This window comes from Erithacus rubecula (assembly GCF_903797595.1).
Source record: "Erithacus rubecula genome assembly, contig: scaffold_169_arrow_ctg1, whole genome shotgun sequence".
Lineage (NCBI taxonomy): Eukaryota > Metazoa > Chordata > Aves > Passeriformes > Muscicapidae > Erithacus > Erithacus rubecula.
In genome coordinates this window covers 44,179-50,178 of record NW_027636138.1, presented here as the reverse complement: position 1 = coordinate 50,178, position 6,000 = coordinate 44,179, and positions in this window count along the sequence as shown.

Sequence of the window (6,000 nt, the reverse complement as noted above, 5' to 3'; positions counted from 1 at the left end):
AGTGGTCAGTGGGTATGGTCAGTGGTTGTGGTCAGTGAATGTGGTCAGTTCGGTAGTTGGGTGGGGGTGGTCAGTTGGGTGGTCAGGGGATGTGGCTGTTGGTGTGGTCAGTGAAGGTATGGTCAGTTTGTCAGTGGAGTGTGGTCAGTGGGTGTGGTCAGTGGGGTGTGGGTATTGGTTTCTTGGATATGGGTGTGCTCAGTGGTTATGTTCAGTTTGAGTGTGGTCAGTTTGGGGGTCATTGGGGTGTGGTCCATTAGTGTATTCAGTGAGATGTGCTCAGTGGAGGTATGGTCATTAGGGCAGTGAGTAGCGTGTGGCCAGTGCCTATAGTCATTGGGTGCAGTCAGTGAGGGTGGTCAGTGGATGTGGTCAGTGAGAGAACTTGGTGGGATGTGGTCAGTGGGTGTGGGCATTGGTGTCTTGGCAAAGGGTGTGGTCAGTGGGTGCAGTCAATTGTGGTCAATAGGTGTGGACACTGGCTGTGGTCAATAGGTGTTGTAACTGGCTGTGGTCAGTGGGTATGGTCAGTGGGCTACGGTCATTGAGGCATGGTATGCAGAGATGGTCTGTGAGTGTGTTTACTGGGTGTGGTCAGTGGTTGTGGTCAGTATGGGAGCTCAGTGAGGTCTGATAGTGGGTGTTGTCATATGGGATAGTCAGTGGCATGGTCAGTGGGAGTGGTCAGTAGGAGGTGGTCAGTGGTTTTGGTCAGTGGCAATGTGGTCAGTTGGGTGGTCAGTGGGTGTGGTCTGTGGGGTGTGGGCATTGGTGTCTTTGCAGTGGGTGTGGTCAGTTGGTTGTGGTCAGTGGGGGTGGTCACTGGGTACACTGAGTGTGGTCAGTGTGAGTGGTCAGTGGGTATGTCCCTTTGGGGTGATGAATGAGAATGTGCTTGGCCAAGGCTAAAGGAGGCTCCCTGTGTGCCCTGCTCCCCTCTCCCTGAGCTCCTGAGAGCTCTGCAGCCCCTGCTGCCATCCCATCTGCCCAGGCCAGCACAACAGCCCCAGCCTTGGGGCCCTCCAGAGCTGCTCCTGCTCCAGGCCCAGGGCCCATCCCAGAGCCGGGGCAGCCACAAAGCTGTGCCCATTTCTGTTCATTGCTGCTCTGATGAGGATGGTTCCTCAGCCACTTGAAGGCTGTTGATGAATTTTACTTTTCCATATGCCTGCTCTTTCTTGAGCTCCTCAGTTCAGGAATTCAGTTACAAAGGTTCATAATCATTTGTTGAAAACACCAGAACAAAAAAAGCCCCTGGGAATTATTGCAGTTCTCAATTCTTCTGTGGTTAATTAGAAAGATTTCAGAAGTGTATTCCAAGTAAATATACTATATTGAAAACAATACAGAGAGAACAGTTTTGTCCTGTTGTCTTTTCTGTTTATAGATTGATATCAGCCATGTCCAATTGACAGTGACTCCCAGCACCTTCTTATGCAGTCTGAACTGATATGAAAATCAAGACCCTTCATGGCTGACATGACAATTGATCAGATTTTGTCCCACACCCTCTCCACTATTTCCCTCATCCCACTCCTAGAAATTTTATGGATCAGGAACAGAGTTGCCACCAGAAGCAGGGCAGTGATTCTTCCCCTGTGCTCAGCACTGGTTGGGCAGCACCTTGAGTGCTGTGTCCAGTTTTGTCTACCAATTTAGGAAGGAATGGTGGGGCTGGAGTGTGTCCAGAGAATGGCAACAAGGCTGGTGAGGGGTCTGGAACACAGGTCCTGTAAGGAGTGGCTGAGAGAGCTGGGGTTGTTTATCCTGGAGAAGAGGAGGCTCAGGGGAGACCTCATCACTCTCTACAACTCCCTGACCAGAGAGTGGAGCCAGGTGGGACTCAGGCTCTTTTCCCAAGGAACAGAAACAGGACAGGAGGACACAGCCTTAGGCTGCACCAGGGGAGGTTTAGGCTGGACATTAGGAAATATTCTTGAATAAAAGAGTGATTGGGTGTGGGCTTCATTGAAGCCACAGGCTGAAAATTGCAAGGGCCTGAGGCCTTTTTCTCCTTTCTCATGCTAAGGAAAATTTCTCTTGGGTCTGCTGCAGTTTGCCTGTTCCTCCCTGGATCTTCCCAAGGTGATAAACCTCGGGAAAAACAGGAAGGAATTCACAATAAGATTAAGCACCTGCTGTTTTTCAGAAAGTAAGGAAAAACAGTTCTCACGATCCGTGAGAACGTTCTGTTTTCTTCTACTATCCAATGGACGGCCGTTCCTCTCTTCTTCAGCGATCCACACTATAAAAGTGGTTCGCCTTCACAATAAAGTTGCTTCTCTTTGCTGCTAGCTGGAGGAGTCATTGTCGTTATTCTCCGCGGCCGTATCGCGAATAACGACAATTGGGCATTGCGTTGGACTGCCCAGAGAGGTGGGTGTGTCACTGTCCCTGGAGGTGTTTCAGGATAGACTGGATGTGGCACTGAGTGCCACAGTCTGGGTGACAAGGTGGTGTTGGGCCACAGGTTGGACTTGATGCTCTCCAAGGTTTTTTCCAGCCTGGGTGATTCTGTGATGACTGTGACACTGCAGAGCCCTGAAGAAGCAAGGGGCCATTGTGAGACTGCAGTGCCTCATGGAACTGAGAGGACCAGAATGACACTGTGTACGACATGGCACCACAGAGCCAAGGGGCCACTGTGACACTGTGGGGCTGCATGGAAGCAAGAAGTCCATTGTGACACTCTGGGTCCTTGTGGAACCATAGAGGCCACTGTGACACTGCAGGGCCTTGTGGAACCAAGGGGCCATTGTGACACTGCAGAACCAAGGAGAGCCTTGTGAGAGCCTGGGGCCAATGGAATCAAGGGGCCATTGATCCCCTGCAAGGACTCTTGGAACTGAGGGAACAATTGTGACACTGTGGTGCCCCATGGAACCAAGGGTCCCTGGTGACACTGCAGGATCTTGTGTAACCAGGGCTCCATTGTGGCACTGCAGCACCAAGGAATTCACGGCGACACTGAGAGGCCTCATGGAACCAAGGGGCCACTGTGACACTGCAGGGCCTTGTGGGACCATGCAGAGCATTGTGACAGAGCAGGACCTTGGGTAATGATGGGGCCGTTGTGACACTGCAGGGACCCATGAAACCAAGAGGCAAGTGCTGCTCCTCAGGGACTCATGGGATGAAGGAAACATGTTTGACACTGTGGTTCCCCTTGGGACCAACAGGCCATTGTGACACTGTGGGACCAAGGAAAGCATTGTTGTACTGTGAGACCTCATGGAACCAAGGATCCACTGTGGCACTGCAGGGACCAAGGATCCAAGGGACTTTGTGATACCAAGGTGTCCCATGGAACCAAAGGGACATTGTGACACTAGGAAGTCTCGTGGACTCATGGAGACCATTATGGCAATTTAAAGGACCTTGAAACTGTGTTGACCCAAAGCTGGTGTGGGATTGTGGATCTGCTGGCAGGTAGGAATGCTGTGCAAAGGGACTTGGACAGGCAGGATCCAGGACTCAAATCCAACAAGGTGAGGTTTAACAAGGCTGAAAGCTGGGTCCTGCACTGTGGAAACAACAAACGCTGCAGTGCTACAGACTGGGGACAGAGTGGCTGGACATCAGCCAGGCAGAAAGTGACCAGGGGGATGGATAAACAGCAGGATGGACATGAGCCAGCAGAGTGCCCAGGTGGCCAAGAAAGCCAATGGCACCTGACATGGCTCAGCAGTGCTGTGGGCATCAGGAGCAGGGCAGTGATTCTTCCCCTTTGCTCAGCACTGATGATGCTGCATCTAGAGTGCTGTGTCCAGTTCTGGGCCCCCCAATTTAGGAAGGACTTGAAAGGGGCTCGAGTGAGTGGAGAAGGCCAACAAGGCTGATGAGAGGTCTGGAATACCAGCCCTGTGAGGAGTGGGTGAGGGAGCTAAGGCAGTTTATTCTTGGGAAGAGGAAGCTCAGAGAGACAAAGTGGTGTCAGGGCACAGACTGAACTTGCTATCTCCAAGGACTTTTGCAGCCTGGCTGATTTTGTGATTCTCTGAAATCACCACTGGAACAGTTGCAGGATGAGCCCTGAGACTCCTCTTCAGAAGGTCCAGCAGCCCAGGTCCCTCAGCTTCTCCTCACAGCCCCAAAGCCCATCCTGTCAGTCCTGCAGAGCCTCTCCAGCCCCTCCTCACTGCCCACAACAGGGAGCCCCACACCCAGACACAGCAGCCCAGATGTGCCCCCCTGGCCTGTAGTGCCTCTGGCAAGGGAGCAGCACGAGGCACTGCAGGAGCCTGCAGACAATTCCTGAAGCACTTGTAGGATCATCCTGCTCCCCAAGGGACATTCCCATGGTGACAACTCGGGAGCTGAAATGGGAAGTACAGCCATAGAGAAATGGCAAAATCATGATGGCTGTTTGCAGGAGAGGGGACAGGATTGGGAAAGAGACAGAAATATGGATTAGGAATGAGAAAAGAAAGCAAAGGTGAATCAAAGGAAATGCTCAGGGCTGTGTGGGGGTGGCTACAAGGCAGCTGTGGCTCTGAGCAACAATGTCTGCAGTGGGACTGGAAAGTCATAGCTCATGGGAACTGTCCATCTCTGAGGGTCTCTTCAGGCCTGAGACCTCCCCAGAGAGGGCATGAAGGTGGTAAAAAGTCTGGTTCTCTCGGAGGCACTGTCAAGAAAGCAGCTTGAGATGACCTTGTGTTTTTTCAGGGCTGTTTATTTATCTTATCTTAAAAATGTTTCTGCCAGCCCAGTATGGGTCCACTCTGCAGGTCGACCATCGCAGGAGGTCTCCTGGGCGGGCTGTGCCAAGGTCTTTATACTCTAAACTACGTATACAATATTTACAAATTCTCCCCAATGCCATGCAACCTCTTTACAATGTCCAATTCTTTCCCCATCCAAACTGTGGTTCCCAGGGTGCAGCTTCAGCAGGGATGACATGAAGAAGAATAAGGAAGAAGCCCACCACACCCAGGATCCTCCATCTTGGCCACATGGCCCTTAATATAAACAATCTAAAAACCTACTTATACTACATTCTAACATTCTAATTTACACTCTACTCATCATTATTTTCTGTGTCTCTTCTCTCAATGTGGACAGATTCTCCCAAGGAGCCAAATCCAGCCCCTGCAGCTCCTGGGCAGCACTCAGGGGTCTCTGAGGGATCTGCCAGGGGGGTTTTTGCATCCCCAAAGGAGCCAGGGAAAAACCCTGGACTCCCACAGGAACAAACTTTTGGGCTGACTGCAGAGGCCACGACAAACCTGAGTGGTTTCCCTTGTGTCCCTCAGCCCTTGCTGGCCCCAGTGGCTGATGGCATTTGTGCTCACTCAGCTCCATCTCCCCACAGCAGCACCATGGGGGTGCTGATGCCTGCTCTGTGCAGTGCAAACAGCTCCTGAGCCAGTGCTGCCGTGTCTGTGCCTGCAAGGATGCAGCACCTGTGTGAGCTGGAGGAGAGGCCAGGGCTGCAGAGGGGGGATGTTGTTGGCAGGTGCATGAGGACACTCTGGGATGCTGCCCTGGGGTGTCCAGCACAGTGGGGATGGATCAGCCCCTGCTCTGCTGCTCCTTGCCAGGGTCTCCCCCTTGCAGGGACCTTGCAGAGCACCAGCCATGTTGTTTGCCCCCAGCCTGCCCATGGCCAGCCTGAGGCTGCTCACGGGGGTTTTCTCTGCTCAGCATTGGCCTGGCCAAGTGCTCTGGAGAGAGCCTGGCCAAGGAGCCTGGAGCCCCTAGGCCCTGCCCTGAGGCACCAGTGCTGCCCCAGCAGTGCCCATGGCCTGTCCCTGCTGCAGCCCTGGCACTGCGACCCCCAGGGCTGTGCCCAGCCCTGAGAGCACTCAGGCCCTACAGCAACACGAGGGGCAGGAGGGCAGCGGGGCAGTGGCATGGGAGCAGCACTGGCATCACCAAGTGCTGCTGCTGTTGGGCACAGCTGCTGTGCCAGCACTGATCTGCCCCAGCTCTGCACACAGACATTGCTGCTGCAGCTCCAGAGAAGGGAACAAAAGGGGCACCCCCAGAGAAGGGAGC